Genomic DNA, 24466 nt, shown 5'->3' on the forward strand with positions numbered 1-24466 from the left:
GGTCAAATTATTTATGAGGGTAAGAGTATTTATGTGACAGAATATTCCTTGAAGGTTGGTCTTTAGTGACAATTATGAGACAGTACAGCTTTTACCCTTTCTGCTTAGTGAATGTACATTATATTCTGTATTTAAAAGGCTCTTTGATGGGACAAGTGACCATTGACCTTTCTAACTTGACTATTTGCTAGTCAAGCTCTTTTCATAATAATAATAATAATAAAGTATAACGTGATGATATTTTCATACAAATATATTTTTATTTCTTTAACTAGTCTTCTATTGAAAAAAATCCCCAATATAATCTGTATAGCTATTTCTGTGTTTCTCTGTGTGTATTATATATATACAGTATATAAATAATATACATAATATATAAACTAAGATATATATTGCAATATATTATATATTTAGGTATATATATATCAGAAATTTTTAGATATACAAGATACTCTGTTTTCTGTGCTAGGTGTTTCGCTACAGAGGTGTGGATATAAAACAAATCTTGTAATTCTCATAAAGGGCAATAAATTGAAAACCTAGAGGACAAATTCCAACATGACCTAGGAGAGGAAGAAAGCTTCGCAGGTGATTTGAGTATTGCCCCCATTACTGTATTCCTCTCTCTTATTCTATACTAGTGGAGAGCTTAAACTATGTAGACAAAATAGAAGTGCCAGAATTTTAGTTCCTTTTTTTAGGAGAAAGTAAAGGTCTAGAATTGAAACCAAAACTGACATAGATTCCAGCTTAATAGTGACATAGATCCTAGGGGAAATGTCAGTGCTTTGTTAATAGTACTTGTATATTCTTGTGAAAATCTTCTGATTTTCTTATGTAGAAAAATGTCTTCTTTGTGATAAAATCACCTCAGAGTGCAAGTATGGATTAATGGCATTTAATTAAATGTTTTATTTCAATTTACTTCAATAACCCATGTTTAATAATGCCAACTTTAAATGTTTTGAATGTAAGCCAGAAAATCAGAGCTCCACAAACTGGATGCACCACTGTTGCTCTGGGCATGAAGTGAGTCAGACAATAAGTAGGCTCTTTAATAACAATACAGGTCAGAAATGACTACATTTCTAGCTCAGAGCCCTCCTCATACAGTGCATGCTCTTAGAGATCAAATGGAAGAATGATGGAATATTTTTGTTTTTAATTTGCCAACAGTTTTTCTTTAGTTTGTCTTATAATTTGTCAGAAAATACCATATAATTTTCAGATTTTTACATTATAGACCTCAATAAAAACAACCATTTGAGCCATTTAAAGTGCACTGTCCCTAGTTATAAGTGTTTCCACACTTGATAGAAAAGGAGTTATTGTGAAGGTAAATTGAAGTCATAGAGAATCAATAAATTCATGAGAAAAAGCAGGAAGTGGTTAGATGAAATAGCTTCAAGGGCAGATTTTGAAGCTGACCTGCTTGTGGCCCTGGAGGTTTATCTATCATTTCCTACAATAAATATATATGTCTCTATATATGCATATACACATATATGTGTAAGAATATATACATCTACGTATACATCTTTGTGTCTATGCATATCTTCATTAGAACGTACTGCGAGATATGAGAGAATCGCTTTGTTTTGGTTTCCTCCAAATATTTTTCTGTTCATCTCTTCCATATTTAGGCAAGTGCCTTGTTTATGCTTTCTTAAACTAGCGTCTTGTTTGTGCCTTAGGGGGGATTTATGTCTTGGCAGAAGACAGAGGTGCCCGTAGGCACTTATCTTTCTGGCTTTTTGTTTATAAATGTTTAAAGCCTTTAAAGAGATTATAATTTGATCTGAGTCCAAAAATCTAGGAAAAAAGATTTTGGGAAATAGAGAAAGAAATGACTATAAATATAAAGAAAGAATAATTTATGCCCAATAAAAAATATTCCCACGGAATAAACACAGGATATTTTAAGACTAGGAGGTGTAGGTAGGACTCTAAGATTTAAAGCTCCTGGCAATACCGAGACAATTTGATGCCCCACTTAAGACACAAAGATGGGGAGCTGCTCACTGGATGGGGCCATGTTGACCAAAACAACAGTTTCTTAGCAGTTTAATCTGATCATCAATGATCCAGTAGTGGAAAAGGGCAAAGAGGCGGCTCAAATATTGACTGAAGTCAAATGCTCTGTATGTCTGCATATATAGAGGCTTAAAGACTAAAATTTAATTATGCAGGATTTTATTTCTCTCCTGTCCTAGTCATCTCTCTCCAATGGATCATAATCAGCTGCATACAAACATTTATATGCCATTTTAAAATTCCTTCCTTTCTCTCAAGCTTTTCAGCTGTTTCCCTAATCCCCTCCAAAAATTATTCTCTAAAAGAATCTCCACCTGCTTTCTTCATATTCTATCTTCCTTTTGCTTTCAACTTATGTTAGTCTGAGTCCTTCACAGTATTCACTCACTTTCCACATAGCAAAGTCACCAGGGGTCTTTTTGTTGAGAAATTAAATTTTCAATTCTCTTTTCATCTGAACAGATCTCTGAGCAACATTCAACACATTTAACCCTTATTCCTTCTTGAATATATTTCTTTATTGCCTTTGTCATGTTAAACACTCCTGTTTTTTAAATTTTGATTTTTTTTTACTTCATGCTTTCTCAAATTCCTGTCATCTCTTCCTTTTTGATCAAATCTTGTAATTACTTTAATTACTCTTATATTTTCTTCACTTTTTTCTTCTGTTTTTTTTGACAGTTCTATGTAGATGTTCTAGTTACTAGGTGTTAGTTTCTAGCAGAATAACAATCCCATGGGCTATAAGATAATGCTGCCATCTGACCTCTTCAGGTTTACGTTACCGTTTAAACAATGAATTAAAAAGGGTGTTACTTTATTGACTGGAGTGACTGAGCTTGATTATGGAGGAAAAATAGAATTGATGCTTAACCTCTGGAACAGAGAATTCAGCCTAAGCTTAGAGAATTCTCAGAGTACCTATTTAAAACTGCTATTCCAGGATAAGTTATAAAAATATCCTATAACAACCTAATAAGGCAGGACTGGTAATGGCTCAGACCTTCAGATCTTTCCAGAATAAGAGATAAGATCACCCCTACTAAGAGAAGTACCCCAGGGCATCTGAGTGGCTCAGTTGGTTAAACATGGGACTCTTGACTGCCACTCAGGTTATGATCTGTGGGATCATGGAATGGAGCCTGCATGGGTTTTTGCCAATAGCATCGAGTATACTGGAAATTTCTCCCTCTCCCTCTGCCTCCCCCTCAATCTCCCACCACTCATGCACAAGCATACACGCACTTACTCTCTCTCTCTCTAAAAAAAAATAAATAATCTAAAAAAAAAAAAAGTACCCTAACCAGCAGAAAAATTGGCTGACAGCACAGAGAATATTGGTTTGGGTAGTGAAAAAAAGTTCCAACTACAGCCCTATATTCATGCAGGTATGACTGCTATAACAATTATATACTCTTCATCCTTGATGTATTACTATCTTTGAATATATCGATCAATTTCCCCCTCATCTTCTTTCTTTAATATTTTATATAAGATGTTCTAGTATTGGTTATGCTTATAACTTGGTTTTTAAGTTAAAGGATCTCAAGTAGAATTGTGACTAATCCAGTGAAAGAATTAATATCATTTAGATATATAGGACTTATGGGTCTCCCTTTTAAGAGAGAAAATGCAGTCATGCTTATTTATTCAAAGGATAGTAGAATTATGTTGGAGAAAGATACAAAGTTGCTTTTTCTTTAAATCTGCTTTAATATGTAAAGCAAACTATCCATTTTTTTCAAATATCCATTTTTAAGAAATGTACAATTTGATCCATTTTGACAGTTTCATGACACCCATGAAACTATAATCATATATCCTCTAACCAATATCTTTAAAAGCTTAATCATACCCAAAATACTTTTCATTTCCATCTGCAGTCCATTTCCTCCCCTGACGATAGCAGGAGACAAACATTGATCAATTTGTATTGGTATACATTGGTTTGCATTTTCTAAAATCTTATACAAATGTAACCATTTAATATGTAATTCATGTGCCTGTTTTTCCCCCAGTATAATAATTTCAAGACTTATCTATATTATTATATCCATCATTTATAGTTTTGATTCTGGTAGGATTCCATCTTCTGGATATACCACAATTTGTTTATCTACTCACCTATTATTCATGGACATTTAAGTTATTTCCTAATTTTAGCTATTGTGAATAAAGTTTCTATCAATGTTTTTAGTAATTCTTTATACAAACCTGTTTTATTTTTTCTCGGTAAGTATTCAGGAGTAAGTATCTCTATTGTATGATAGATTTATGTTAAACTTCAGAAGCAAATGTCAACCAGTTTTCCAAAGTGATTCTCATTTTGTATTCCCACATCATTGCATGAGGCTCCAGCTGTTCCATATTCCCATTGACAATTGGTGTAGTCGGGTATCTTTTTTTCCCATCTTTTTATTTTTTCATCTTTTTTTTAGCTCTTTTTTTTTTTCTTTTTTGCTTTTAAATAATGCATGCTAAGTTGTATATCATTATGGTTTTGTGGCTTTAATTCATATTCTCCTAATGGCTGGAGATGCCCATGTTTTCCATGTGCTAATAACCATTTCTATATCTTTTATAGTAAAGTATTTGTTTAAATCTTATGTCTCTTTTGGCATCGGGATGTTTTTTGTTCTTATTCTTGAGTTGTTAGTGTTCTTTATGTTTTCAAGATACTATTTCTTCATCACATATGTATACTGTGAATATTTTTTCACTTTTGGGGTCTTCCATGTTTTTCTTGACATTGCCTTGAACAACAATTTTTAACTTTTATGAAGTCAATTTGTCATTTTTTTTCTTTTATGCTTAGTGCTTTTTGTATCCTAAGGACACAAAATTTTGGCCTATTCCAAGAGTGCCAAAATATTTTCTCATGTTTTCTTTTAGAAGTTTAATAGGTTTACCTTTTATCTTTAGATCTTTGATCTATTTTGAGTTACATTTTGTTTATGGTGTGGGATATGGTTTGATGTTTATGTTTATTTCCATATGCATATCTAATGTTTCTAGCAATTTTGTGGGGGAAAAATCTTCTTTCTTCATTGAATTCTTTTGAAATCTTTGTCAAAAGTGACTAAATATGTGTGCATGTTTTTCTGGATTCTGTACTGTGTTTCGATAATGAATATGCTTGTCTTCTTGCCACTACCTTTCATAGTTGTTCCAGTTTTAAAATAATTATTTGAATCAAATAATTTATGTTCTCAAATTATGATCTTAAGATCACCTTGATTATTCTTAGTTATTTTCATTTCAATATAAATATTAGAATCCACTTGTCAGGTTCTATTTAAGACTAAAGTACACTGGAATTTTGGCTGAGATTTTACTGAATCTCCACATAAATTTAAAAATAAGTGACATTTTTATAATATTGAGTCCTTCTATTCCATAAATGAAATATGTATCTCCATTTCTTTAGGTATTTTTACTTTTCTCTCAGCAATACTCTGCAGTTTCCAGTGATAAGAATTGATATGTGCTTCATTAAGTTTATTTTTAAATATATATATATATATTTTTAAAGATTTATTTATTTATTTATGATAGACATAGAGAGAGAGAGAGACAGAGACACAGGCAGAGGGAGAAGCAGGCTCCATGCACCGGGAGCCTGACGTGGGATTCGATCCCGGGTCTCCAGGATCATGCCCTGGGCCAAAGGCAGGCGCTAAACCGCTGAGCCACCTGGGCGTCCCAATTTTGTTGTTTTTAAAAATGTTATTTGATCAGATTTTTTTTTAAATTTTGTCTTCTAAATTCTTGCCACTGGTGTACAAATACAATTGATATTTTTACATTAAATGTATCCACCGACTTTGCTATATACAGTTTTTGATTGCAGAAGTTGTTTTGTAAATTCCCAAGGATTTTCTTCTAATATAATTATGCCACATGCAAATAAAAACACTTATTTGGGATGTATATCCTCTGTATTCTGCATACCCTTTTTTTCTCTTGCCTTACGGATATGGAGAAAACCTCCAGAACAATGTGGAATTCATGTGGTAAAATCAGACATCCTTGCATTGTTTATACTGATCTGGGCTTTTTTTTTTTTTTTTTTTTTGGTATATGTATATATGGATAAAATAAAATACATGAATCTGTATTACCCAAAACAGTAGATTGTATCACATATCCTAAGTTGAACCTCAACACCATCCCAGACCTTCTAAGCATTTCTGCATACCTGAGGAGTAGAAAGCCTGATAAAGGAATTTTTCAGGCTTCCTTATCAGCAGAAAATCTGGCTAGAATTCACTGGTGAGGGACACATGCAAAATTTGAAAGCAATGTTATGACTGTATGTTTCTGCACACCTACCCCCCAAATTCTTATATTGAGGCCCTACCCCCAAATGTGATGGTATTTGGAGATGAAACCTTTGGTGTAAGAGAAGGTCATGAAGGTAGGTCTCTCATTATGGAATTACTGACATTATACGAAGAGATAGAGATTGATTTCTCTCTCTCTCTGTCTGCTATGTGAAGGCACATAGGGAAGGTGACTATCTGCAAGCCAGAAGAGGTTAAAAAGTTCTCACCAGGAAATGAATCAGCCAGCACCTTGATCTTGGACTCTCCAGCTTCCAGAACAGCAAGAAATAAATACCTGTCACTTAAATTACCAATCTATAGCATTTTGTTATAGTGGCCCAAGCAGAGAGAACTAGGAAAACATGATTTACTGGCTGTTACTGTGGGTAGAAGGTGAATGACTGTCTTTTAGCAGCTCCAAAAACAACTTGAAAATCATCTCCTTTGGGCTTCAGGTAGGTGTATCCTTGTGGCAACATCCCTGAGCTTTCTGCATTATCAGGTTTCCTTCCTGAAACCTGCTTTGCTCTCCTTTGTTCTCTCAGCCTTCTTATTGATTACTGAAGTTTCTATTTACCGATATTAAATCACTTCCTACTTAAAATACCTATGGGATTTAAATTGTTCTTACCCACCAATACACTTCCACACATAAGGTATTTGGAAGTTTATTCTCTTTCATCAAGCTTCCTAAATGATGTTCATCATGCAATGATGAGGAAGAGACATGGGTCACTTCGAAATTTGACATGTGTTTCACCTTCAGTATCCCTTGTTAAATAGAATTTATCTTTTTATTTTACTTTGTAAGAGGAGGCTGGGGAAGAGAGGGGCATCTCTTGGCTTCTATCATTTGTCAATACATTGTTTCTATATGAAAAATAGGTAATTTACAAACTAATTTATAATTTACAAATTAGTAACGTTTATCAGAATAACTTATTTATAAGTTATTTACAAATAAATAACTTGTGGGGATTCCTGGGTGGCTCAGTGGTTTAGCGCCTGCCTTTGGCCCAGGGCACAATCCTGGAGTCCCAGGATGGAGTCCCACGTCGGGCTCCCGGCATGGAACCTGCTTCTCCCTCCTCCTGTGTCTCTGCCTCTCTCTCTCTCTCTCTCTATCATGAATAAATAAATAAATAATTTTAAAAAAATAAAATAAAGTTTAAAAAAACAAATAACTTGTAAATTACTTTGTAGAACAAGCTGCTTTGGTAAAGTTGAAATAGTCTTTTTAATCACTGCAAAACCCTTTTTAGTAGACTAAATGATATATTCATTTCAGACAGTGAAGTGAACACTAATCCAAGTTAGTGTTTCAGGTACTCTTAATTCTTCTCCATTTCCTGTCACACCATTCTCCCCGAATTAGTTCTAATTATGGTATTGTTCATTCCCTCAAACTCTAATTGGATTGTATTTTTATTCTATACACATAATATACACATAACCCCCACCCCCCCACACACACAATATGTCTAATCTCTTACCCACATGAAAAAGGCACTATGTAATGATAATTAATTCTTAATTATCCTTAATCCTTGGAAAAACTTAGTTTTTCCATTCTTTAAATTTTCCATCCATTTTCCATCCATCTCAACTCCCTGTTGAGAAAAAATGATGAGCATTCTCCTAACACCATTTACTCTTCTCCAGCTTTGGGTTCTTGTTCATGTGATTCCTCATTATGAAATAATTATATCCAATTCTGCATTTGAAAATTTCACTTATTATTTTTCCCTAGGTTAAAAGCCATCAAATTTCTACCATTTGCCTAAGCGGTAAATTATCTTTTTTATCTCTGAATTCCCACGGACATTTATATCTACTTCAGAGAATAATTGCTGGTTTGTATCTTCAATTTTATATCTTTGCATAGGTAAAAGGATGGTAAACTTCAGTGCCTTCCTGTTATCCAGGCTCAGCTAAAGCTGTATAGTTGAAAAAATAAATAAAGATACTGGATCATCTATGAATCACTTTCTATGGAATTATCCCAAAACTTGTCTATCCCCTTTCTGCCCATCATTGATATCAAGATTGATCAGAGAACTTGGAAGTGGTAAATTTGGGGGGAATTGTTAAGGATCCATTCATAATCTCTCCCAAACCTACAGAGGTGACAAACAAAAAATGTAGGCAAATCCTTCCCAGATGTCACTCCTGGTTTTATGTTTAATGAACTATAGAATTCTGCTAGTTCTGGTACAGACAAGTGACTGGAACAGTACATAGTGAACTCTTGAAAAAACCTGACATATGTAGTCTGTATTTGTTGGCTCCTAAACATTTGATTTTAACTTCAGACTAGTGAAATATGAAGGAGATATATTGGCTGAAGAGGGCAATCGCATTAAGGAATTGAATTTCCCACTATTAATAATAACTAATGCTTTCGAATAAATCAAGTGAGAGTTCAGAAGATAGCCAGGTAGAGTGGGCTTCAAAAAAAAAAAAAAAAAAACTCACTCAAGAAGTTTTCCTTTAGAGAGTGAGGCATCTCCAGTGTATTCCAGAGGAAACATAACTAAGAGGGGATATATATCTATATTGATGACAATAAGATACAGAACAGACATAGATAATATATAATAGATAGATGACAGGTAGATAATAGATCAATGTTGATATAGATGATTTGTTACAGGGCATTGAATACATTATTATGGAGGCTAAGCAACTCCCAAGATCCTCAGGGTGATGTTTATCAAAAGCTGGAGACCCAGAAACCCTGAATGCTGATTATGTAATTCCAGCCTAAAGGCTGACAAACCCAAAACTGAGGAAAACTAGATGTTTCAGTTCCAGTTTGAAGGCAGAAAAAAATAAATAAATAAAAGTCCTAGTTCAAGGTCCAATAGACAAGAATAACTATCTTACTTGGAAAGAAGACTTGTAATATTCAGGTCTTCAACTGATTGCATGAGCCTACCCACAGTAAGGAGGGCAATATACTTCACTCAGTCTACTCATTCAAATGTTAATCTCCTTCAAAATTACCCTCATTGAACCACCCAGGGTAACGTTTGACCAAGTATCTCGTCTCCCCACAGCCCAATCAAGTTGACAAAATTAATAATCACACCAAGTAAGCAGAAATAAAGGCTTACTCCCGGAAGTAGACACTGCATGGTCAAAATGTAAGGCATGAGGAGAGGCCAACCACAATGTGCCTCACATTCTTCAGGTCAGAGAGATCTCTCAGGAAAGCCTAAAACAGGCAACAGGTAAAGGAGCAAGCATTTAGACATTTAGCATATTCAGAGGGCACCAACACTAAATCGCAGGTTTAGAGTCAACTAAGAATTCTTCTTTATTCCTGAAAACCATCCCCTGAAGTTGTGCAAGAACTAGAGGTAGTGTTGGTGCTAATAATTTCTGATATGATTGTGACCCAGGTTGGGAAAGAGTAGAGGCTTTAAATCAGACAAGGAAAGGAAATGTTACTAGCGGGATGGATTTGTGTTCTAATCACTGAATAATCAGCCAGTTGAATCAAAAAATGAATCTCAGAACTGTACAAAAGTCCATTATCTTCTGCTTTGTACCCAATTTAGCCCAACCTATTTAATAATCATGGTATATGTTCTTTTTTTCCTCTTACTATATGCTTCTTAATTACAAAATTGGTGACATCTATATGTTCATCTTGCAATAGTTTAATTATCTTATATATTAGAAATATAAAAGCCTAAGTATAAGATGAAGCTTATGAAAGACTAATAAAACATAATAATCATTTCAGCTTTTGCTGCTACAAGGTTCTCCCAGCATCCTTAAGGATACATGCACCTCAGTAGACAAATTATCTTATAGCTTGTTCTTCCCTATCTTTGTTAGTAACACCACATGATATCCAAGACTGAACTATCTCATATCGACTCTCTCTAAGGACACTCCTCATTATCCTTTACTGAATACCAGGCATTTATTAGAGCATTAGAGATACAAAATTAATTCCTGATTTTAAGAAATGAACGTATGAGAGTTAACTATATAAAGAAATAATTATTTAGACTGATTACTGTGATCAAATAAAGCTCAATTAGTTATGAAATATCACAATATAGTATGAGTGCTGTTCCAGTTACTAGCACTGCATAACAAACCACTCCAAAATTCAGTAGCTTCAAACATTTATTTCTCTCTCCTATAAAAATGCATGCTTTGTATTCACTGGTTAGCCACATGTGGGGAAAAGTTATTATTAAATGTAACAAACAAACATCAAAATAAAAAAGGAAAAGGAGCAATTAAGATTCTGTTTATTCCATATATTTTAGTTCACAGTTCCCGTTGATTAGTAAAGAGCATTTGAAAGGGTGACTGTTATTTTGATTTTGTTTGTTACATTTAATAATAACTTTTCCCCATGTGTGGCTAACCAGTGAATACAAAGCATGCATTTTTATAGGAGAGAGAAATATTCTGGCAAGGGCCATAAATTTAAATATCCAGATCTAAATTCCCCTGCTTGCTTTCTTTCTTTCTTTCTTTCTTTCTTTCATTATTATTTATTAATTAATTAATTTATTTATTTATTTATTTTTTTCTGAGGCTCTCCCTATACAAGGGATAGTGATACAACTGTGAAGATCAGGTCACAACTTCAGCACAATGGGTTCTCCAAATGTCCAGACTGACTAGAGCACATAGCTGGGAAGCAGAGCATAGAGGGAACCAGAATACCCTGGCAGCCGATTATGTTGATGTTTGGGACTGGATATTGGCTTTACTGCTGTATCCATCTTGAGAAGAAAAGATATAGAAAAAGCAAATGAGACACATTCCAGGTAGGTGAAGATGGTAGACTTCACGTTATTTGTTTGTGTTCTTGAAATTGAGTAAATATTGTATTAAGTGACATGAAATTTTTTGGTCCAACTCTGCCATCAACTCTGATTCAGTCTAATTAAAGCCAGTTCACCTTGAGCCTTCTGACCAATAAAGAAAGAAAAATATTAATGCCTAAATTATAGGCTTTCCTCAAGAAATAACTGAGTAATGCAAGTAAAATCACTTGTTAACTCTAAAGTAGTGCTTCTCAAATTTTATAAGTTTCAGGATCACCTAGAGAAGATGCTAAAGCAGTGCTTTAAGGCACTGTACTAACATAAAGACTGCCAACAACTTCAATTGACATCCTTGTATGTAATAGGAAAATTAACTGCCTTCTACAGGATTCAGTAATCTTTTTTTCTTTTTTCTCATTAAGATTTAAAAAATCAGGTGCACCTGGGTGATTCAGTAAGTTAAGCTTCTGCCTTTAGCATAGATCCTGATCTCAGGGTGCTGGGATTGAGCCCCACATTGGGCTTGCTCTCTGAAGGGAGTTTGCTTCTCCCTCTCCCTTTCCTTCTGTGCTCTCTGTCTCTTTCTTTCTCTGTCAAATAGATAAATAAATGAAAATCTTTTTTAAAAAAGAGTAAAAAAAAATCATAGATCTCGTAAATATATTTAGTTTTTCTAAACTGGGTCACCTACAAGCAATGTGTTATGGCATTAATGCAGATATTCTGATGACACTTGATTAAAAATAATGATTTAAGTTTCCATTATATAGCTCTTAGTTATTATATATGGAAACAGTTTTTTTCTCTAAGAAATCTCAGGAAATAACTGAATGGTATATTTCTAGACTTTGAAAGAAATTGTAGTAGTAGATTGTATAATGTTTCCCCAAAATTCATATTCACCCTGAATCCAAGAATTTGATCATATTTGGTTATAGTTTTTGCAGATGTAACTAAGAATTGAGATATGATCATACTATAATGGGTTCTACACCCAATGGAAATGTCCTAATGAGAGACATAAAAGGACATAGACAAAAAGAAGAAGATAATCGTTAGAAAGAGTGTCAAGGTCAAGAGATGCAAGCACTACTAGAAATCATCAAATCTCGGAAAGAGGCAAGGGAGAGTTTATCATACAGCCTTCAGAAAGAACCAAACCAGTCCCTTGATTTTGGATTTCTGGTCTATTGAAGTGGAGAGAATAAATATCTACTGTTTTAAGGCACGATCTTTGTAGTAAATAGTTCTGACAACCTTAGAAAACTAGTACATCACTGTAGGTATAAAAATAGACACACAAGAAGTCTAAAGTATTTAGCCTCTTTTATTTTGCTATCAAGAATTTTATTACATGCAGAGACTCTCAACAATATTTCTGAATCCCACTGAAAATAGACAATGCTTTCACTGGTTATTGTCTGATCCCTGAAAGACCTCCTACTTCTCTGCATTTGATTTTCTTTTCTTTTTTTTTTTTTTTGTCATTTAATGGCTTCTTGTAACTCTTTTTCCACTCATTTTCCACTTTGACCTGGTTTTTATACTATCCTCTCTGCCTCAAGGTTATGCTTGCATTTTCCTTCTTGTTTTCCTCTCCCATGCTAAGCAAAGACAGAGCTTTTTATCTCAAATTGTTTGCACTGTGGTCTGTCTCTGCCCAAGCTTGAAAACAAATCTGCATGCAGATATCAGGAGGCTGAGTAGTTTTGTAAAACAAACAACTCACCAACGAAACTACACTTACTCTATACCTGCACATGGCCATGCACATGTGTGTATTTCCTACATTCTGTAAAATGTCTTTTTCAGTATGTCTCCTTTAACTTTATTGTTACGGTTTTCTGCTTTTCAAATGTCCATTGAGAATCAGTTTCCTAGCACAGCTGGTAGATCAGCAAGAGAATAAAAAAGAGATGGCTTAAACATATGCTAATCGACATGGTGCTGGTTCAGTGTGGGCTACAAAATAGGCAATATTACAATTCTCAACTGCTCTACTAAATAGCAATTACTGAACACTTTAAGGTCATATCAAAACTATCCTTCCTGGTGAACTGTCAATACAGAGTCCCATCTGTATCCATCAGAAATGTGTGATTTATGCTATTTTAATTAGTTTATAAATAATTCATAAAAGTATATGCCTGCTTACCAAGACCTGAGAACCGAATTCCTACAGCTTTAGATTTACCATTATCCTCTCCTTCATATTTTTTTCATCTTCTTAAGGAGAGGGTGACTATTTAAAGATTGAAGTTTATTCCTGATTTAATATCTTCATTTAACTTTGTAATATTGAGTCAGATCAATTAATGTACCAATATTTTTTGAACTGGCTATAGAAAAATATAAGGCTTATCAGAGAATCACTGATATACCATAGGCTGCATCATATTATCTAGGCATATTTAGATCATTGTTCCAATGTCTAAGCAACTCTCCATCCCAATTTATTTATTCAGTAGTACATGCATTCATTTGCTCCTTAAGAAAAGTCTATGTAAGGACACCTGGGTGGTTTAGCAGTTGGGCATCTGCCTTTGGCTAAAGGCATGATCCTGGGATCAGGGATTGAGTCCTACATGGGGCTCTCTGCATAGATCCTGCTTCTCCCTCTGCCTGTGTCTCCACCTCTTTCTCTCTGTGTCTCTCATGAATAAATAAATAATATATATATATTTTTAAAAGAAAAGTCTATGTAAGTTACTGCCAGAGGTTCAAATACGATTAACATAAGACACTCAGGATGCCTATATTCTACTACAGTAATTACAAAATGTTGTTTGTGAATTAAATAGGTCACATATCTGTGTTTTACCTGCATGGTGTTTTTGTTAGTGTTTTAAACATGCATTATGTTTGCTTTTCAAAATTTAACAACTGAAAGTTTTCACATAACAATTTAGAATTATGACTTCTATTGATAAAATATCCTAGACCCTTAGGTTAGATGTAATTTCCTACTGATTTATAAAATGTACATTGATGTTTTTCTCATAATATTACCTTTGAGCATAATTACTATTACTTTTAAGAACAAGCACATTTTTGATGAATTTATAATGTTTCAACTTGCCGAGGTTGAACCTTATTCCCCTAAATTATCTTCCCTATATTTTCCAGCTCAGGCAGTCTATAGGATGCCTTTGGGAGATTCTGAGCTCAGAAGGGAAGCAGTGACCACTTTGCAGCTTTCCTGTTGACTTACTTGGTGTGAATCAGCAGCTGGTGCAATTGCTCTACCTTCCCCTGGATCCCCTTTAAGTTCTCAAACCCCTGGGCCAAGTGTATGTTTAGCTTTGTGACAAAGGGTCCCAGGTTCTGCAGGATACCCTCATTACCAAGGTCAGAGGCAGCAAGATTTTACACAAGTTTCCATCGGTCTTTGTGAACTCCAGCTTATACTTATGGCTTCCTGTTTGCCCTTACTCTTCCCACTTTACGGTAGTTTCCCCTTTCTTATTTCTTGCTCTATGGACCTCAAGCTTTAGCATCAGGTCTGTAGATAGCAACCTGACACACAGATTAATGAGCTCTCACAATTGAATAAGGTTAAATCCTTCAACAAATACATATGTGTGTATACGTATATACATACACATATACATATATGATACGTATAAGATAGTTTATTTAAGATACTAAAATAATATATTTAAAAGGTAACAAGATATTTCAATGATCTATACAATCCTACTCAAATTTGTTGTGTGAACACTGCCACGACTCTGTGAACTGTTACTCAGTCCTTATTGAAATGATATGATGTGTTTATTCTAACAATAATACTTTGAAATTTTGAAAGCTTTTCTTTTGCTCATCTATCTTTACATTTGTTTTCTTACAAAATACTGATAAGGCTGCAATAGATTGAGAAGCAAGCAAACAAATTGGTTTATCAACACAGATAGTGTGTCAAGTACTGATCCAAATGTCTTTATTAGTCCTTCTAGCATATGAATCAAAGTGATAGAAGTCCCTTTGTTTTGACTGATAGTAGGATACAGGATATGTCATGGAAGAGTCGAGATTTGAGTTTGATGCCATAAACAGGCAGCTATAACAATCAAGTATCTTTCTCAGCATGTAATTTTAAATAGAATATATTTTCCAGTTAGGATGTCCAGTTCTTTGGATATGGTTTCTTCTGTGTTTATCCTGAATACATGAGTTCTTTTGATAAATTATGGAGTATAGTCCAGCTTTATTACAGAGTTCCCCCAGTGTAAATCTATGAAACTTTGATAAGGGTATTTCATTTCAGTCAGTTATAAACAGAATGGCAATTAGTATTTACCTCTTTAGCCAGTTCTGTTTCCTCACTAGTAGCTATGTAAAGGGTTAACGGTTATAAAGCTATGTGCCGGGTCAAAGACATGTCCACCATAAGTATAGTAGAGGGGAGTTGTAGTAGATGTGTTTAGTATTCTCTTTCTCTGGTATCCATAGTATCTGCATTATAGAAAAATCTACAACTCTTTCTGACTGCCTAATTCCCAGAATTCTTTTGAAATGTCAATACAAGTTTGTTGTGTTTTCTCTAAAACACCTGTTTTCAGTATCCATCTCCAGCAAGCAAAAGCTAACTGGTCAAAAAAATAGATCACGATCTATGGCTATTTTATCATATAAAATGCAATGACCTTATCCAGATGATCTCTTGAACTTCTTTGCATCTATAAATTCTGTGATTGATTGTTTTAATCTGTCATTCTTTCTAAAGTACTTGTGGTGAGTCTTCAGCTGCATAAACAGAGATTTCTATTCATGAGATTATAGACAAGACAAAGATGTGATATTACAGTATATTTTAAGACAATTCAAAGCTGTTTAGATGTTGAGTCAAGCAATTGTTTAGAATTTGGAAAAGCTAAGATCATATTAAAAATTTTAATGGAATATGCCACTTGGTGAAATGTCATGGTCGTTAGTTGCTTTGTTCAGTGCAACACCTTGTTTTTAGATTTCCTTTCCTATGCTTCATGGATTGGGCCTCCCTTCCACAGGAATGGTCATATAATCAAAGTTATATGCAGTTAATCTGCATCCTCCAGGGAAATTTGCTAGATTCATCAAAAAATCACTGGCTTTGATGACAGTGTATTCTTGAATTTACATAGACTGAATATATGTATAATAAAGCCAAGAGAGAAGATATCCAAGAGACAAGAAGAGGGGAAAGACAATTTTCTTTGAACCTGTGGAGTTAGCCGCCATTATTCTTCAAAAAACAATTAGAAGGGCAGTATCACATTGGGAATAATAAATTTCACTTGGTATTCCATGGAGTAATTTAAATTAGGAGATGCCCTAACCTTTGACTGCTGTCTGCAGGGATTACCTTACTTATTATCATTCTAACGTGATTTACCTGCCCCATACCAAGGACCACACCTTGAAACTGACTTCTTCATTAGCAAAAAGGTCAGCTTCAAGGTTCATGTTTTTTTATTTGTTTGTTTGTTTTGAAGTTGATGCTGCCTCTGTAGTGTTCTTACTTTGGCCGACCTTGAATCACAGCCTTCTACAATCTCTGCAACATGTTGCTTTCCTATCTCTTCGTTCCTCTTCCTCTACTACCCTCTGGAATCTGCGCCTAGAGCAACTGTTATGTACATAGACTTGATTTTAGGCTCTTGTTATGCTTGTTCATGTTGTGTTTGTAATTTAAACTGCTTATGGGCTCAGTATGACATGTATACTTTTCTAGGCAGGAAATCCTTGTTTTTTGTAAAGCCAGCCTTATGGTCCATCATGGAGGGAAACTGCCCTGCTATTAAAATAATAATCTAATATCTGAACTTTACTTGGTTAGCTCTGTTCTTGCCATTGCAGAACTTGCCACTCCTTATTTCAAAGCATACGTGTCCTGATTACCTGTCTCATTCTGGCAAAGAAACAATGCAGTGATACTGGATTAATACCCACGAAGTGTCCTTAAATAATAAAAATTCAAATGAGAATAAATTGATGGTCAGTTTCTATGAGGAATAATATAGGTCAGTATTGTCAAAGCCATTTGGCATGTGAGCATTTGAAATCTCCTTGACCTTCATATTCCTGTAATTTAACTTTCCTATGGCTAAAAATTTTAAAGCAGCTGTTATGATAATTCGGATCAAGGTCTTTAGTGTAACGTTCTTGATTGAGGAAACCTTAGTCACTTCCTTTTTAAAGCAAGCTATTAAGCTCTTTTTATTTTTTTCAGACTCAACATTCACACTCACATAGACTCCCAAATAGCTCCCTCCCCCCATAAACTATTGTATGACTGCTTCATTATTTCACAGATATTCAAAAATATTAATTTGCAAACCACTTCTTAGCTTTTGTTCCTAAAAGTTGTGTCGTCTGGGTTTGGGATGAATTTCACAGTGGCTTATAGTGTGAAAATAGGTTTCCTGGGAAAATATAAAATCACCAATGGCAGAGTGAGTGTGAAGAAATCCAAAAGCACAGAACCAAACTCTCCCATTCTTCTATAGCAAAGGAGTCTGGACCAGGCTATTTCTGGGCCAGCAGTGTGGGTTTGAATTCCAATGGAGGAACTTTACCTCTTGTTTTTCTTCTTTTTTGCAGGTCCATATGCAGATTTGTCAATAGTGTAATATACAGAGTCTGTATTTTACAGACCAGGTGACTGTAGAAGTTATCTAGAAACTCCAACTAGTAAAGATTAGAGACCTCAGGGCCCATAGAACTTGGCAATGCCTTCTGCTGAGATGGGCATGTGGGTGGGGAATGGGAATCCCTTAGTCTGAAGGGAAGCTGAGCTTCAGCATTTCCTGCTGTAGAAGGGGAAGTCTTCCTCTGAATGTGTTTGGGCATCACAGATATAATTCCCAGAATCATTCTCAAACAATTCTGCATGTTGCTCCACATCCTTCTGGGCAAGCATTTTATTTAATTATTATGATAATGATTAAAGCCTACACTGAAGCCTCACTGTGCCATTTTGAAAGGTCTTTAAAAAAAAAAAAGATTTTATTTATTTATTCATGAGAGACAGACAGAGAGGTACAGACACAGGCAGAGGGAGAAGCAAGCTCCACACAGGGACCCCGACTCAGGACTCCATCCTGGGACTCCAGAATCATGCCTTGGGCCAAAGGCAGGTGCTAAATTCCTGAGCCACCTAGGGATCCCCTGAAACGTCTTTTCTATAGTAATGAGTTATAGTTTAGAATCGTGGCATAACAAGGATGTCTTTGATTCTACTAGCAACTGACCACCTTAGATAGAGTCCAAGATAAGCAAACATTGAATTGACTACTCATTTTGAATTTTCATTATATAAAAGGATACTAATTTTAATTTATTCTGGGCTTATATCCAGGTTCACAACTGAACTTCCTAGCCAAACTCTAAGTCTCAAAACCTAATTTTCTTTTATATATGTAGACATAATGTCTGGTATTAATTCATTCACTGTGCATTTACCAGATGCTCCAGATATGTGCTTGATATCATGCGTGGGAGTTGGAAATCAGAGAATATATGTATTCTATGTTAAATATGAAAATTATAAGCAGCCTGGATTTTGGAACACACAAATCTATGTTCTGGTTTCAGCATTTTGAAGGAGATTATTTACGTTTTGAGCAGATCAATCACAAAATTGCACTTTTTTTTTGTTTTTATTAAAGTGCCCATACTTCAAAGAAAACTTGATTTTAGAGCTGAATGTAAGCTGAAGTACTGTTACTGACTAGTAATTTTATGCTTCTGGATTTTACCCAAAGCAGGCATAATTCGGCTTAATACAATGTTTGAAGAATTATATTGAGGTTTTGTTTAAAAAGGCTTCCATGAATTTTTATTGTAATACCTATGACTCTGCAAATATAAAGCATTGCCAATATTCAAATGTTCAGCTAGGGGATTAACAGATATAAAATAATAAATTCTGAACAAAAACATTTTATTTAGGGAAAACTAGATGTATCAGAAACTATGAATAAACATCAAATAATAACATGCAATTATTGATTGACAATCGTAGAAATTTTTATGTCTACTGTGAATGAAACTTTTATGATGACATCAGTATATTTTTTTCCACATCTCATCTGTAAACATGCTAAGGAATTAATGCTATCTGAAAGTTATGTGTAACCATTTAGTTTTCAAGCACTGGAGTGACATCATATTTGTGTGCTAAAAAAGTCACTGTATCATCAGGGTGAATGATAAGGAGGGGAGGGGCAGATCTGTTCTGGTTCACTCTCTTTTCCTCTTACTCAAGCGCTAATTTGCTAAAATGAATCCATTTGATATTAGTCTATGACCATAAAAGCAATGTGTTAGAGAGTGATCCTAACATTTAGCATGGAGATTTTGACCAGATAGGATATAGTTTAGAATCTGTGGGCCATAGTGTCTCTGTTCTGACTATTCAACTCTGTCATTATAGTGCAAAAATGGCCGTGGACCTTATGTAAATGAATAGGCATGGCTGTATTCAAATGAAAATTTATTTACTCAAATAGGCATCTTTCCTAAGAATGAAAGTTTGCCAATCTTTGGTGTAGAAACTGCTTTAAGTCAAAAGCACTAGGTGGCTACTGGGATACACAGCTCCTCCTATCCCGATGTACACAATGTATTTAGAGAAGAAATATGATATTCATCATAAGCTATTAATTGTTTGGGGTTAGGATGCTAATAATATATGCAGTTCTCAAGTTATACATTTGCTATATTTTAGCATTTAATTTTTAAGTTGTTTATTTCTAGAAGGAGGAATAGATAGTTAAAAATATGATATATCAGCTAGATGAAATATTATTGAGTTAGCGTATATTTAACAACCAATAACTAGGTTAAATTCATTTTAATATTTTAAATGGGACAGCCCAGGTGACTCAGCAGTTTAGCGCCACCTTCAGCCCAGGACGTGATCCTGGAGACCCAGGATTGAGTCCCACGTTGGGCTCCCTAAGTGGAGCCTGCTTCTCCCTCTGCCTGTGTCTCTGCCTCTCTCTCTCTTTCTCTCTCTCTCTGTGTGTGTCTCTCATGAATAAATAAATAAAATCTTTAAAAAATATATTTTAAATATAGACTCAAACACAAAGAAGAAAATGTATAACTATAGGAGCATAAGGATTGTATCTGTGTGGAAAAAAGGCATCTAGACAAGTGGCAAAGCCTATAAAGTGGTAATAAAAATAGAGATGATTACATTTTCTTGAGAATCTTCTAATATTACCATTATATTATGTAAAAATGTTTTAAAATTAAAAATAACTTTATTGCTTAAAACACATGGAAAATTTTAATAGAAATGAGCAAACTTTGTCAAGTAGAACACATTATTTTTTGACAGAGAATAAAAGATAGAAATTACAAGAGAAGACTTAGGAATGCCTGGGTGGCTCCATCAGTTAAGTATGTGACTCCTGATTTCAACTCAGGTCATGATCTCAGGGTCCTGGAATTGAGCTCCGCATCAGGCTCTGAGCTCAGCATAGAGTTTGCTTGGGACTCTCTCTCCCTCTCCCTCTCCTTCTCACCCTGTTCACACTTACTGTCTCTCTCAATCTCTCTAAAAATAAATAAAATTTTAAATTAAAAAAAAGTCATAGGTATAATGAAACAGAATTACAGATGACTTGATACTAATATATGGCATAGACTATGTAGATTAGTACAATTTTGTTTCTACTTATAAGATTTAGAAATAATTTAACCAACACTCTGTTCCATGTATCTATGTTCACTTACAGAGGAACATAAGAGAATTATCTCTGCTCTGTGTTTAGGTCCTACTCTAATTCTTATTAACTGTTTGTTGTATCAATAGTTTGTTGTGATAAATAAATAATGATAATCACTATTTAGATAGTACATAATGTGTTTGCTTCCTTAAAGAATCAAAATGCACAGGCCAGAGATGCAGCTATTATGTCAATCTTTGCTTCCCTCCACACCTGGTGGATATTTCTCAATGTGAATGATTGAGATTTTAAGAAAATTAGCCTGGATTGTAGGAGACAAGTGGATTTGTTCAGGTAATATCTATGGGTAAGCCAGTCTTAATTTTTTTTTTAATAGCAAAGATATAAGACAATAAAGATACGGCTGAGCATCTAATCAATAGAAAAGAAAAGGACCTATGTGTAGGTATTTGCAATAGCACAATTTTCAGAAAGAACCAAATAAATTAGGAAAATTACCTTTATTTTCTTGCCAAGATTAAAAAACTTTTAAATCAAAATTCATACAAATTTAGCACAAAGGAAAAGAACTATAAAAATATTGGAAAAAAAGTTAAAATGTTATATTTTCAGTAGTTGAAATGTGGATGTTTGTCTTCTCTCTGATCTTAATAATGAGCATATGTTCTTGTAAGGAAAAAAATACACTTCAAAAACTTCAAAATGTGACCCTTTGTTTTTTGTTTGTTTGTTTGTTTGTTTGTCTTATTAAACCAGTATACCTATTCATTTGTTCTAGAAAATCTGTTCAGATGATTTTTTTAAAAATCTAAATATATTTTAAGTGGAGCAAAACAAATCAACATTTATTTGAACATCTTTAATGTTACTTTAAAAATTCTTCTTAATTGGGATATTACATTGGGGATTTTGCTAAGGGAATATAAAGTATAAGAATATTTAGATGTAGTCCTACTTCTTGAAGTGTGCCTCTACACCCGCTTTTATTTTTTATTCTTTAGTACTCTCTTCTTGAAATGTTAAATTTGGTATTTTTGTGCTCACCCAACTGAAATGACAACTCCCTTTATTATTTTTTTAAACCACAATCCCAATATTCAATATTTATCTGAAAAATCTATCAATCTGTTCATCTATCTCTCCAATCTTCAGTATGTTAAACAATCACTACTGGTGATGTAATAAAAACACACTTGATTTTGATCTCATGTCATTCTTTTAAAATATACTTAGTTTAATATGTAGGCTGTTTTTGTACTGTGCAGACATGGAAGACAAAATTGACATTTTACTTTCTGGCCATATCCAGAGGCTCCTCAGACATTTCCATAGCTTAGTACCTTTTTCTTGAGTTCCCCTGATACAAGCAAATGAACGTCTTATCTGCATAGTCAATGTTAACTTCTTTAAATTCATTGTTTAACACCAGCTTCTTGCAACTGGGTCTTCTAGCTCTCTAAAAAGGCCTATTATGCAAGGCAATGATTCCCCTACTCTGGCTCTCTCTTTTGTGTTCATAGAATATACTCACATGTCCTTGACTTGAGTACCTTTGGGAGAACAAATTTATCCTATCAAGAATTAAAGAAGAAACAAAGCTGCCTACTGGCTTACCCAGCAAACCAATTAGTGAGATTATTATTCTCCTAGATTTTGCAGCCTGGAGTGAGACTGAAGTCCAGAGTATCCCCTATCTATAGAGACATAAGAATGTGTGATGATGCTCACTACTGATGCTTACTCTGTTTAGAAGTAAGATGAAGGAGGTAGCTCCCAAAAGTTCCAAACCCAAGAGGAGGCAGCTGTGGTCCACAGCACCAATTTTCACCAAAGAAATATCTTTATATTTTTCATTATTGCTCCTTTATCTGCCTGAAGTGCTGAATATAGCAAGATTCATAAAACAGATTCTATAAGGGGAGGCTGGGTGGCTCAGTCAGTTAAACACCCGACTCTTTATTTTGGCTCAGGTCATGATCTCAGGGTTGTAAGATCGAGCCCCCACCTCAGGCTCCATGTTCAGTGGAAAATCTGCTTGAGAATCTCTCTCTCCCTTTCCCTCTGCCCCTCCCTCGACCCCTCCACCCCCTACCCCCACTGGTACTTGCTCTCTCATTCTCTCTCAAATAAATAAATCTTAAAAAAACAAAACAAAACAAAACAAAACACAAAAACAGATTATCCAAGATTTCTTTTGAAAAAATCAGCCTACAGGGAACCTCTGCCTTATACTTACTCCAGTATCTTATATTTATTGTATCAGTACCACAGTAGAAATAAGATATAAATAGTTCAATTTTTTGTCACATATATAAATAACCTGTAGAAGAATTTCATCAAATTAAAAGACCTTAAATATTGGGAAATTATACAAAAAGTAATGACTAGAAATCAATTGATGCATGGGATGCCTGAGTGGCTCAGCGCCTGATCATCTGCCTTCAGCTCAGGGCATGATCTCAGGATCTGGGATCGAGTCCCACATCGCTCCCTACATGGAGCCGCTTCTCCCTCTGCCTGTGTCCCTGCCTCTCTCTCTCTGTGTCTCTCATGAATAAATAAAATCTTAAAAAAAAAAAAAAAAAGAATTGATTCTGACCTGGCAAAGGTGATTTACATAGTTTACATATATCCAGGTGTGGGAGAGCAAGACCTCAGCGAGTAAAAGAAACAGTAAGAACAGGGTCACACATAAATGGCAACAGCTTTATGCGTGTGGCAAAAGCCAATTATTCCTGCCTTGGTGGGTACTGAAAGCAGGAATGATGGTGGATAGGCAGCCAGGAACTGAGGTCAGTTCCCCCATTGCTGTAGCCCCATAGTTCATATTCTCTGAGACCCCTGCCAATAGGCAGGTGCAGTTCCCTGCTACCCACTCATGACCGATTTCTTGATGTTTCTCCTTCCTTCTTCCACATACTTTACATCCTAGATAATAAAACCCAGATCCAAACCGGACTTGGGTCTTCACCTCGGCACCTGCACTTCTTGGTGGGCCTGGTGGGGTAGCCCTTTTGGGCTTAGGTAATCATTTTTTCCCTATCTGAATGCACCCCACAGCTTCAATGCAGAGAGAACATCACTTTAAGCACTATGATTCTACAAAGTGATTCCAGTTTTATTGGACGTTTCACAATAGTATAACATGATGATATGGCTAATACATTATTGAACTGGTGTGTAAGAAGGGACAAGAAAGTAAGACTAGTTGCAAATTAGAGGTCAAGATGTCTTTCCCAAGAACAGAATAAAATCTACAACAATATAAAGATGGATACTGTTATATTTTCCTTATGTTTTTTTGAAAAAAAAAAGTATTAATTTTCTTTAAGCTTTGAATCCCCTTTACTCAACCCCCAAAAATTTCATGTACTCTTCACCTAGTTCCCCCAAAGGCTATATCTAATGTAACTATAGTACCATATCCAAACCAGGAATATTGGTGTGTGTATAGTCTTGTGCCAATTTGTCACATAGATAAATGTTTGTAACTATCACCAGAATTGATTATATTAGCACAAAGAGCTCCCTTATTCTAGTACATTATGGGCACATCCATCCTCTAAACACAGTTAACCACTAATGTGTTCTTCATCTCCATTAACTTTGTCATTTGTAAGAATGTTAT

This window comes from Canis lupus, chromosome 21, assembly GCF_003254725.2.
Source record: "Canis lupus dingo isolate Sandy chromosome 21, ASM325472v2, whole genome shotgun sequence".
Taxonomy (NCBI): Eukaryota; Metazoa; Chordata; class Mammalia; order Carnivora; family Canidae; genus Canis; species Canis lupus.